Source organism: Muntiacus reevesi, chromosome 8 (genome assembly GCF_963930625.1).
Source record: "Muntiacus reevesi chromosome 8, mMunRee1.1, whole genome shotgun sequence".
Classification (NCBI taxonomy): Eukaryota; Metazoa; Chordata; class Mammalia; order Artiodactyla; family Cervidae; genus Muntiacus; species Muntiacus reevesi.
The window spans coordinates 5345939-5358766 of record NC_089256.1 but is presented as its reverse complement, the minus strand read 5'-3'; positions in this window follow the sequence as shown (position 1 = coordinate 5358766).

Genomic DNA, 12828 nt, shown 5'->3' with positions numbered 1-12828 from the left:
AGCCACCAGTGAGAGTCCCTTGGACTGCAAGGAGATTCAACCAGCCCATCCTAAAGGAGATCAGTCCTGCATGTTCATTGGAAGGACTGATGCTGAAACTGAAACTCCAATACTTTGGCCACCTCATGCAAAGTGTTGACTCATTGGAAAAGACCCTGATGCTGGGAGGGATTGGGGGCAGGAGGAGAAGGGGACGACAGAGGATGAGATGGCTGGATGGCAACACTGACTCTATGGACATGAGTTTGAATAAACTCCGGGAGTTGGTGATAGACAGGGAGGCCTGGCGTGCTGTGATTCATGGGGTCGCAAAGAGTCGGACACGACTGAGCGACTGAACTGAGCCACCAGGGATTGTCACTCAAAGTCTGTAGTTTACATTGTTTCATTTATGGTGGTGTATAGCCTATGAGTTTTGACAAATGTATAACATCTATCCACCACTGTGGTATCACACAGAATCATTGCTCTATCCTAAAAATCCTCTGGGCTCTGCCTATTCATCCCACCCCACTACCACCAATCCCTGGCAATCACTGATCTTTTACTGTTTCCATAGTTTTGCCTTATTCAGAGTGTCATACTGTCGGAATTATGGAGTATGTAGCTTTCAGTTTGCCTTTTTTCATTTACTATTATGTATTTAAGGTTTTTCCATGTCTTTTTGTGGCTTAGTAGCTTATTTCTTTTTAGCACTGAATAATATTGTGTTGTCTAGATGTACCACAGTTTATTTATCCATTCACTTACTGAAGGATATCCTAGTTTCTTGCAAGTCTTGGCAATTATGAATAAAGCAGTTTTAAACATCTATAAGCAGGTTTTTTGTGTGGACATAAGCTACAGTCCATAGGGTTGCAGAAAAGTTGGACACAACTTACCAAGTAAGCAACAAAAATGTTTTCAATAAATACCAAGGAGTATGACTGCTGGCTCATATGGTAAGAGTATGTTTAGTTTTGTAAGAAACTACCGATTGTCTTCCAAAGTGACTGTACCATTTTGCATTCCCACCAACAATGAGCGAGAGTTCCTCTTACTCCAGATCCTCACAGGCAGTTGGTGTTGTCAGTGTTTTAAATTTTGGCCTTTATAATAGGTCTGTAGCGATATCTCATTGTTGCTTTAATTTGCAATTTCCTGGTGACATATGATGTGGAACATCATTCCATATGCTTATTGTCATCTGTATATCTTCTTTGGTGAAGATACATTTGCAATTAGTCCAAATCCTATTTCCGATAACACTGTAGCAGTTCACAGGTAGTGTATGACCTTATAATAATAAATTATCTCTAATTTCTCCTTCCAATTCATTGTGTCATTGCCATAATTCATAAAATCTATAAGTAAACATTTATAATTGAATACATTGTTGTTTTTATTATTTTGAACAAATGGTTAGATTAAAAATAAAAGTGAAACTATTTTATCTTCACAAATTCATTCTTCAATGGTCTTTCTTTATGCAGTTCTGAATTTCTGATCTATATCATTTTCCTTCTCTCTAAAGAACTTCTTGTAATATTAGTTCTTCCAATTCATGAGCATGGTATATTCTTCCATTTATTTGTGTCATTATCAGTTTCTTTCATCAACGTCTTACAGTTTTCAGGGTACAGGTCTTTCACCTTCTCAGTTAAATTTGTTCCTAGGTACTTCAATCTTTTTAGTAAAATTGTAAATGGGATTGTTTTCTTAACTTATTTTTCTGATAGCTTGTTATGAGTGTATAGAATGCAACAGATTTCTATATATTAATTTTATCTTGCAACTTTACTGAATTCATTTATTAGTCTAATAGTTTTTTTATTTCTTTATGATTTTACATATATATCATGTTGTCTACAAATAGTTTTATTTCTACAGTGAAACTTCTTCCCTTCCAATTTGGATGCTCTTATTTCTTTTCCTTGCTTATTGCTGTAGCTAGGATTTCCAACATTTATCTTCCTGTCTCAGTGAGGTCACATTCTTGTCCTATTCCTGATCTTAGAGGAAAAGCTTTCAGCTTTTCATCATTGAGTATAATGTTAGCTGTGGATTTGTTGTATATGACTCTTGCTATGTTGAGATGTTTCCTCTATACACATTTTGTTAAGAGGGAGGGGTAAATTGGGAGATTGCGATCAACAGATGCACACTACTATATATAAAATAGATAACTAATAAGAACCTACTGTGTAGCACAGGGAACTCTACCCAATACTCTGTGATGACTTATATGGGAATAGAATCTTAAAAAGAGTGGATATATGTATACGTATAACTGATTCACCTTGCTGTACAGCAGAAACTAATGCAACATTGTAAATCAACTATACCCCAATAAAAATTAAAATAAAAAAAAGAACAGAATGTTCTGGTGTATTTGAAAATACAGAAAAATCCTTTTCCTCTCCCACTGCTAGAAGCATGAGGAGATTTGTCTCATATTCACTATGAGGACCTGGTAGAAACTCCTGGAGGTAAATCTCACAATACTGTGGGTCCTCTCTATGACTGGGTCTTTTTGGAGTTTTTAATTCTCAAATTGGTCCACACTAAGCCTCTAACAATTCATCAATTATAGCTTAAATTTTCCAACCTTGACACGGGCTCTCATGGGTTGCTGATCTAGCTAGTTTTGATTCTCTGTGTCTATCTGTCTCTCCAGTTGAGATGGTTACATTTACGTATCAACTTTTCTAGCCATAGAGTACCTGATGAATGAATAAATATTATTTCCAGGTATCTTTGACAGAGTTTCTGAATGAGATTAGCACTTGAATCAGTGGGTTTAGTAAAGTAGAATGCCTTCCCCAGAGTTGGTGGGCATCATCCAACCCAGTGAAGGCCTGAATAGAATAAAAGGCAGAGAAAGGAGTACAGTTATACTCTGACATATTAGAGGTTAGGACCTAAATATACATAAATTTTGGAGGGGACAAAATTCAGCACACAACTGTCATTTATTGACTGTGTGGCCTTGGGAAAATTATTCAATCTTTCTAAGTCTCAGTTTCTAAAGCTGTAAAGTAGAGAAAGGTTTTTTGAGAGAAATGAAGCTATTATGAGAATTAAACATATACTATATGTAAATAATAAAAATAATCCTTGGCACAGAGTAAATCAGAGACCCTAGGGTATCAACTTGATTACTGTGGGGTGGCTGAATGCGATTAACAGCTCTGCTTGTTTCTGAGTCCAAGCTCATGCTGCTCACCCCATGATAGGTCAATAGATCTGAGAGATGAGTTGTTGAGGCAAGGAATGTGATTTTATTTGAAAAGCTGGCTGACCAAGAAGATAGCAGACTAACGTCTCAAAATAACTATCTTGTTGGGGCCTGGATGCCAGGTTCTTTTATGGGTCAGAGATGAGAGGAGGTAAAACAAAGTAAAAAGACCATTTAATTCTTGCAAATATCTCCTAAAATGGCAAGGCTCGGGTAGGGGAGTGTGCTAGTTTCACTTCCTGATAGCCATTTCATAGGTGGTATGAAATGGAATATCTCCTGCCATATTAATAAATAAGGATGCCACAGCTATCTGTGATTCTGGTCCCCCAAATGTGAATTTCTGAGCCATGCCTGAATGTCACAGTCCTTCACAGATGGGCAGGGTCAGGTTATCTCCCTGTGAGCTAAACAAAGGCACTTTAGTTTAAGGGTCAGGCAGACGGGACCAGAGTTCCCTGAGGAGCTTATAGATCATTATGTTTGGTATAATTACAAAAGCGGCAAAACAAGGGTTAAAGTTATAGACACAGATCCAATATGGTATCAAAATTAACCCTTCCCAATTACATGCTAACTCAAATCACTTATACAGTGGTGTCTGTGTGTATGTGAATGTGGGTAGAAAACACATGACTTCTAGATAACCATTCATGCATATGCCTTTCTAATGTCTGACACAAGTATTAATAATTTATTTTGAAGAAATAGCCTTATGCAATTCCAGAGATGAAAATTATAATCAAATCCAGGTGTTAGAAAATGAAGAAAGGCCTGTTTTCATTGTGATGCAGTTTTTTTCCTTTTTTTAATCTTTCAACACTTTAACTTTGCTATGAAGAAATTCAAATTATGTTCCCTAATGGTCTTTGGTGTGTATTTTACAAACTGAAGAAACAGAATAAAACAGAAGAAAGAATCTACCATTGGTAAAATTGGCTTCATTTTTCTTCTTTTTTAATATATTGTTTTTGAAGTAGATTCCCACAGGAGTAGAATTTCCTTCTTGAAAGTTGAAATGAAACTGAAGAGTTCTTTACACAGAGAAAGCCATATGATAAAGCAAAATATGCTTTCCATTCATCTCCATAATGAGGTTGAATTTTCGGTGACATCACTGAGACATGTGGGCATCATGGCTGGAATTATCAGCTACGCAAGGTCCATCTCAGGGTAAAGCCACAATAACAAAGAGAAAATGACCAACAAGAGAATAGGCTTTTCCTTAGTGCCCTTTGCCATGCACAGCTGGTAATTCCCAGAAGATCTGGTCAGAGGCTTATCTGGGGACAAGGCTGAGCCAAGTCCATTCTAATACAGGTCTTCAGAACAGCTTAGAAGAAGTGGTCTAGGTCCAAAGGGCCCCTGCAGCCTGATTTAGAGGGCCACGTGTTTGGGTCCAAGGAAGAGCGCTTCACTGTATGGGCATAGGTGCATAGGTGAGGCAGGAGAAGGAGGCCACTACTGCTACTTTGGTATTTTCACAAGCATTTCCCAAAAGAAGGAAGAATGGCCTTCTTCTGTCCTGGGGGAAAAGTCTCAGGTGGAGACGCAGGTACAGACAGGTAGAAGTGCCCTGGGAACAAGGACATTTTCAAGCCAAGGGACATAGATAGGGCAGTGACAGGCCTGCTATACAGATAATGTTTTCCTTCTTTTGGTTTCTTGTCTTTGCTACTCTTAGACTCCTCTTATCTCCCCACGGCCCTTTGTTCTATTCACTCTGTGGTATTGAACTTAGCTGTCACTCTAGAGAAATTGTCCCCACTCCCAACCTCATCCATCCTTACAACCAAAATTCAAATGCTTCCCCTATCTATGTGCTTTTATTATAAGGCTTAGTAATTTTCTATTTTTTTTAACTGAAGTATAGCTGATTTACAATGTTGTGTTAGTTTCAGATATACAGCATAATGATTCAGTGTTTTTGTAAATTATACTCCATTATACATTATTAGAAGAGAATGGCTATAATTTCCTGTGCCATATAGTATATCCTTGTTGCTTATCTGTTTTATACATAGTAGTTTGGATCTGTTAGTACCATACCTCTAACTTGTCTCTCTCTCCTTTGGTAACCTTAGGTTTTGTTTTGTTTTCCTTTTAAAAATTTTCCTATTAATTAATTAATTTCACTTTTGGTTGCAGTCGGTCTTTGTTACGGCACATGGGCTTCACACTGCAGTGGCTTCTCTTGTTGTGGAGCACGGGCTTCAGTAGTTTCAGCACACAGGCCCGGTCACTGTGGCGTGTGGGCTCTAGCGCGTGGGCTCAGTAAGTCCGCTGCATGTTGCTCCGCAGTATGTAGAATATTTCCAAACCAGTGATTTGACCCTTGCCCCCTGCACTGACAGGTGGATTCCTATCCACAGTACCACCAGGGAAGTCCACAAGTTTGTTTTCTATATCTGTGAGTCTGCTTCCGTTTTGTACATATATCTAATTTGTATATTTTTAAGATTCCACATAAAAGTGATATTATATAGTGTTTATTTTTCTCTGTCTAACTCATTTACTAAGCACAGTATTCTCCAGATTCATCCACATTGCTGCAAAGGGCAGTATTTCACTCTTTTTAATGTCTGGGTAATATATAATTGTGCATATACACCACATCTTTATCCAGTTATTTGCGGATGGCCACTTGGTGCTGCTTTTCAGCCAATTTAGTTATGAACATGTTTCAACGTTTCATTACAACTTTGCTGTGAGGAAAAGGTCTATGAGTATGCTAGTTAAAGATTCTTTCTTGGTGAGACATTTTATAGTCAAAAGAATGATTAGATAGTTATTGTTCAATCAGAGCAAGAAGGAAAGAATATTTGGTACAAGTTCATCAGACTTTCAACTGAGAGTCGTCTGGACAGTGGGTTACTTGATTCCCAATCAAGTGGATCACTTGATTCCCAATGAGCAACATTTTAGCTATTAAAATTTGTAGGAAATTATTTAAAGTTAATCAGAAGTAATAATTTCTCCCAAAAGGACAATATGCATATATCACTCAAAGCATGTTCTTTTTCAGATCAGGTTTGGAACAATTTTTTTCTTTTTCGAAATGTGATTACATGTTTTTCCTATCTTGCTTCCCTCTAACTTTTTGAGGATGATAATTGCATCGGGTTCCTGTTATATTCCCAGTAGCTAGTACAATTTTAGAGCCTTAATACACAACTTAGTGGGGACTAAATAAATACATGTTGAATAAACACTTAATGCTCTGGATACTACTAATCTGATACTAACCTGGTAATATAACCTCGAATCTTGCTTTTCAGTCCTAACCAAAAATGTATTTCTGAAAAATAATTTCAGCAGGGACTTCTGGTATCCAGCCCAGCATGAAATGATCCTTCCAGCATGGAAGTCATCACTCTTTTCTAATAAAAAGTAAGAACTTGAACAAATCAATGACTTGATCTATCACAGCAGTGAGGTTATAGGGTAATACACTGCCCCTCAAATCAATGTGACAAAGGTCAGTTTTGGCTTCTATACCAAAATTATCATAAACTGTGTGACTTAAACAAACAAACAATTATTTCTAACAATTCTAGAGGGAGACCAAGATCATGGCACCAGCAGATTTATTGTCTGGTGAGAGTCTGCCACCTGGTTTATAGATGACTGTCTTCTTGCTAAGTCCATACACAGTAAAGAAAGGGCAGGAGAGTTCTCTGAGTTCTCATTTGTAAAGGTACTAATCTTATGAGCCTAATAACCTTCCAAAGCCCCCACCTTGAATACCATCATATTAGGAGTTAGGACTCAACATATGAGTTTTGAGGAAACACAAATATTCAGTAGGTAGCTTTCCATTCCTGAGGTCCCCAAATTCATGTTCTTCTTGTGTGCAAAATACATGTAGTTCATCCCAACAACCCCAAATGTCTTAATTTGTTGCAATATCAACACTGAAGTCTAAATCCAAAGTCTTATCTAAATATCATCTAAATCAGATATGGATGAGACAGAAGGTAAAATTTATCCTGAAGCAAATTCCTCTATAACTTTAAACCTCTCAAATCAAACAAGTTGTGTGCTTCCAAAACACAATGGTAGGGTGAACAAAGGCTATACATTGCCATTCCAAAAGGGAGAAGTAAGAAAGAAAAATGGACTTTTTGTTGTTCATTTGCTAAGTTGTGTCTGACTCTTTGTAACTCCATGGACCGCAGCAAGCGAGGCTTCCCTGTTCTTCACTATCTCCCAGATTTTGCTCAAACTCATGTCCATTGAGTTGGTTATGCCATCTAACCATCTCATCCTCTGACATCCCTTCTCCTCCTGCCGTTGATCTTTCCCAACATCAGGGTCTTTTCCAATGAGTCAGCTGTTCGCATCAGGTGACCAAAGTATTAAAGATTCAGCTTCAGCATCAGTCCTTCCAATGAATATTCAGGATTGACTTCCTAAATATGATTGACTGGTTTGATCTCTGTGCTGTCCAAGGGACTCTCAAGAGTCTTCTCCAGCATCACAGTTTGAAAACATCAATTATTTGATACTCAGCCTTCTTTATGGTCCAACTTTCATATTTGTACATGACTATTGGAAAAACCATAGCTTTGACTACATGGACCTTAAGGACTAGTGATTTCAAATTCAAAACCTAATCTGTCAATAACATTAAGCCTTGAGGCTCAGGAATAATCCTCTTTGGCTCAAGGTTCTGCCCTCTGGTCCCACTGCGGTAACAATATCACCCCATGACTCAGTGGGGTGCTGTTCATGCCATGCTGTCTGTCTGCAGTGGTCCTGCCTCTGCTGCAGCTCTGCTGGGGCCCTATCACCAAGGCTCTGGACAAGGACATTCTAGACCATCTGAACTGGAGAGGCAGCCTCACCTTTTGAAACCATTCTGCCCCGCAGTCCCTTTCACTCTGGGACTGTGGTGAAAGTGACAATCCTGATGATATCTGCATCACTTTGGGAAGACAGGGTATCATTCTTCCCCTGTCTTGGGCAATATTGTCTGGCTTCTGCTGAGATGATCCTTTAGGTCCATGATTCATATCCACATTAATCTGCTTATCAAATTATCTCTTGGCTGTGCCCTTAATATTCTCTTTAGAATACACGTTCTCATTTTTGCAGTATTGATAGGCTGAGAATTTTCTAAGTCTTTAAGTTCCAGTTCTTTTTTGCTTAATAATTCTATTTTTTTAAATGAAAGATTTATCTCTTGTCACATCTTACCGTAAGCAGACAGAAAGAACCTTCAACATTTTCCTTAGAGATCTCCTCAGCAAAATATCAAATTTCACTGTTCACAAGTTCTATCTTATATAAAACACTACAACATGAATACAAATCAGTCAAGTTCTTTGCCATTTTATAATAAGGATCGTCTTTTCTCCAGTTTCCTATAAAACGTTCTTCATGTCCATCTGATATCTCATCAGAATGGTCTTTACCGTTCATGTCTCTGAGTTAAGCATCACTCAGGTGTTCTCTAAGATGACTGAAGCTTTCTTTACAGCTTTATTCTTTCCTTTCTAAGCTCTCCCCAAAATCACCTTTAATGATCCATTCAAAATGTAGCCATTGCCTAACATGAACTTCAAAACTCTTTCAGCCTGTACCTACTATGTAGTTCCAAAGCTGCTTCCATGCTTTTGGGTATTTGTAACACTCTGATTTCATAGCATCAATTTCCAATATATACATCAATATATATTTCCTATACACACACACACACACACACACACAAATATTTATTAAGAGGAATTGGCTCACGTGACTATAGAGGATGAGAAATCCCACAGTCTGCTGTTTGAAAGCTAGAGACCTAAGTTGGCGTATAGTTTAGTCTGAGTCTGAAGGCTTAAGAAGCAGGGAAGCCAATGGTATAAATCTCAATCTGAGGGCAAGAGATGAAATGAGATGTCCCAGCTGAAATAGTGAGGCAGAAAAAAGGGAGTAATTTAAAGAAGTAATTAAGTGAAAATTAAATCATGAGGGTGGATGCTAATCCAATATGACTGCTATTTTTGTAAGAGAAGAGAGCTACCAGGTATGTGTGCCCACAGAGGAAAGACATTGTGAGAAGACAGTCACCTGCAAGTCAAGGAGAGAGAGCTCAGAAAAAAAATCAACTCTGCCAATTCCTTTAACTTGAACTTTTAGCCTCCAAAATTATGAGAAAATAAATTTCTCTTTTCTAAGCTACCCAGTCTGTGGTATTTTGCTATGGCAGTCCTAGAAAATGAACCACAGTGACTAACCCACAGTTTTTGAAATCTTTTTTCACATGGCCTGAAATATTTTTTTACCAGGGAATCAGGCCTAGGAGGAAATAGGATTAAGGGAGAATTGATTTTGCTTAATATCCAACATCCCAAGGCAAACTGGAGATTAGCTCAGGCCAAGTTATCCAAGATAGTTATGCTGCTGATGTTGAGATGGTGAATTTTCTACGGAGGAAGGGCATAGCAACATAAGTCCCTAGGCAGCAACAACTCAAACCCAGAAGACCAGGCAGTAGCATTGTTCCTCCAGGTAGTCAGTTTATTGAGTCAGACTCCAGACCATGACCTGATTCTCAGAAGCAGAATTCAATCCCAATCATGTTACCCAGCATAAGGGCCTGGCAAAAGTGTAGTGTATGGCCCATATTCTTTCCCAAGGCACCCCCTCTCCCACTGGTATCCCAGGTAATGCCTTGAAGGCTTGATGGCTAAAGGATAAAGCCTGTCTCCTGGTCAAGCACAGATTAGCTGGGGTGAGGCAGGGCAGGGAAGAAACTGAGCCTAGGCCCAATGATACAGAAAAAATCCTCAGAATACCTTTTCCTTCATAGAATGTTTAACATTTCCCACAAAGAAGGAGGGAGGACAGTTATCTTTGGAATCCAGTCTGTATAGGTGTCACTTTGAATAAATAGTGGGCAGCTTCAAATAAAAGCAACTACTCCCTCTCCCTGGTTCCCCAGGGCAGAGGCTGTGATCTTATTCTACACACCCCGTCCCACTCTCACCATCACATTCACAAATGAGGGTTCTCAGCCCTGCATCTTCTGGATGAATGCCCAGTTCAGTTCATAAATTCCTCTCTTATAATTCCCATTTGTTCTATCATCACCAAGCATCCAAAATAACATTCTCCTAATCTTTGCAATTTGATATTTCTGATACACAGGCTATCCAAATTTCAAGGCTCAGGACGGGGGCCCTTTCTGCTCAGGTTTAAAAGGCTGTACTAGAGTAAATAATTCTCTAGAGAATTGGAATGCTGGACAGAAAATTGAGGCAGAAGTAGTAGACTGACCAGACGCTCACTTCAGGGACTGATCAGCTTGGAAGATCAGAGCTTTCAATTAATGGAGGTCCAAGGCTTGCTGAATACTGAACCGAAAACTATGTCTATTTCCACTCTACCCACCACAGTCAAGATGAAATTCCTAATGCTCCTGTTCAGTCCTACAGTTGTCAGAATCAGCCAGAATGGGTCTCCCCAGATCCATCAGTGTGGGCCTGTTTGCCTCACAGGATTGGGTCTTGGGGTGAGCAGGACTTGCACGGTTAATATAGGCATGGGGATCTTCTCATTTTCAGAAGAGTCTAACCTTGGAGTGGGGGACTTTCTGGAAAAGAACTCCAAAGTACTGAGAGATTAAACTACTGCCTAAAAGCTCCTGGTGGGCCAGATAGACAGTGACAGTATAACATCCATGACCTTGATGTACTAAGTGGAATATAATTCTCTTACAGTTGTTAAAGAATTACAAATGTACAGCCATTTCCATTAATACATGCAACTTCCTCCCTGTCTCTAGGTGAATAGCTGCATTGGTCCATTGGTTGCCTTGTAGGTATGAAAGCTTCGTCTGTCCCGGGAAACTGTCTGGGCTGCTGTTAGAGAGAAAATTGCATTGTGAGAGTCAAGTGGGGTCCAAATCTCTGGCTAGAGCCTCAACTTTTAAGTGTGGAGATAAGACAGCACTGGCTCCCTGCTGTGGAGCAAGGCCATTCAGCCATGGAAGCCTGGGGTTCACTCTCTGTAGTGAAGTGCTCCTATTCCATGACTATTTCACCCAGGATTATTGTTCTTCACACTCTTAGTATTATTGGATATGTGCAGATTAGCCTGACCTAATATGGACTGGAAAGCTAAGGTGACTCTAACTGACAGTAGATAGCTTTTGAGTGTTAGTATTAGCAAATTTCTGTGGCCAGAACTGGCACTAACCTTGGAGTGGGGGACTTTGCATTTAAACCAGTGCAGGTGACATCTGACTATTACCTCACCCTTTCTTTTTCAGTAGATGAATATCAGTAACCTCAGATGTTCAGATGACACCACACTTATGGCAGAAAGCAAAGAAAGAGACACTAAAGAGCCTCTTGCTGCAAGTGAAAGAAGAGAGTGAAAAAGTTGGCTTAAAACTCAACATTTGGAAAACTAAGATCATGGCATCTGGTCCCATCACTTCATGGCAAATAGACGGGGAACAATGACAGACTTTATTCTTTTGGGTTCCAAAATCACTGCAGGTGGTGACTGCAGCCATGTAATTAAAAGATGCTTGCTCCTTGGAAGAAAAGTTGTAACCAACCTGGACAGCATATTAAAAAGCAGAGATATTACTTTAAAAACAGAGACATTACATAGATAGTCAAAGCTATGGTTTTTCCAGTGGTCATGTATGGATGTAAGAGTTGGACTATAAAGAACACTGAGCACTGAAGAACTGATGCTTTTGAACTGTGGTGTTGGAGAAGACTCTTGAGAGTCCCTTGAACAGCAAGGAGATCCAACCAATCCATCCTAAAGGAAATTAGTCCTGAATATTCATTGGAAGGACTGATGCTGAAACTGAAACTCCAATACTTTGGCCACCTGATTCGAAGAACTGACTTATTTGAAAAGATCCTGATGCTGGGAAAGATTGAAGGTGGGAGGAAAAGGGGATGGCAGAGGATGAGATGCTTGGATGACATCACCAACTCAATGGACATGAGTTTGAGTAAGCTCCAGGAGTTGGTGATGGACAGGGAGGTCTGGCAGGCTGCAGTCCATGGGGTCTCAAAGAGCTGGACATGACTGAGTGACTGAACTGAATTGAACTTTGTGAAAAAAGGAAAGTTCCATATTTTTAGTGAGTCAGGCCTGTCCCTGAGTGAGTCTGAATCCTCCTCACTTCATCTTTATGTGAAATGTGGCTGCTTTTGCTAGAGTCACAGTTTCTCAATTTTTCTGTATATTATTTTATAATTTAGTTATTAACTTTATTTTACAAAGAACCATGTTAGAAGTTGATTTTATTATTTATGTTACTAGAGAGGTTTTCTAAGAAACATAAATACTAGAAGAAGCAAACATCTTGCCCATAGATCTTTAGGAAAATCACTTTTAAAAATTAATGGAAAAAATTTTAGCTTTAAGAATCGTAACTTTTTAAAAGTCAATAGTATTGAATTAAAACATAGTCTAATTTTATTCTAAAGTGATTTTTATATATTTCTTATTTCCATGGCAATAAAAAACTTTCATCATTCTTATAAATGAAAGTGGCATTTTATAAGCTTCTATAAGGAAAGTAGTTACATGAAGTTACTTCTGTTAGTAAATTTTGCTAAACTGGTCAGTCTCTTTTGAGCTATTTAGCT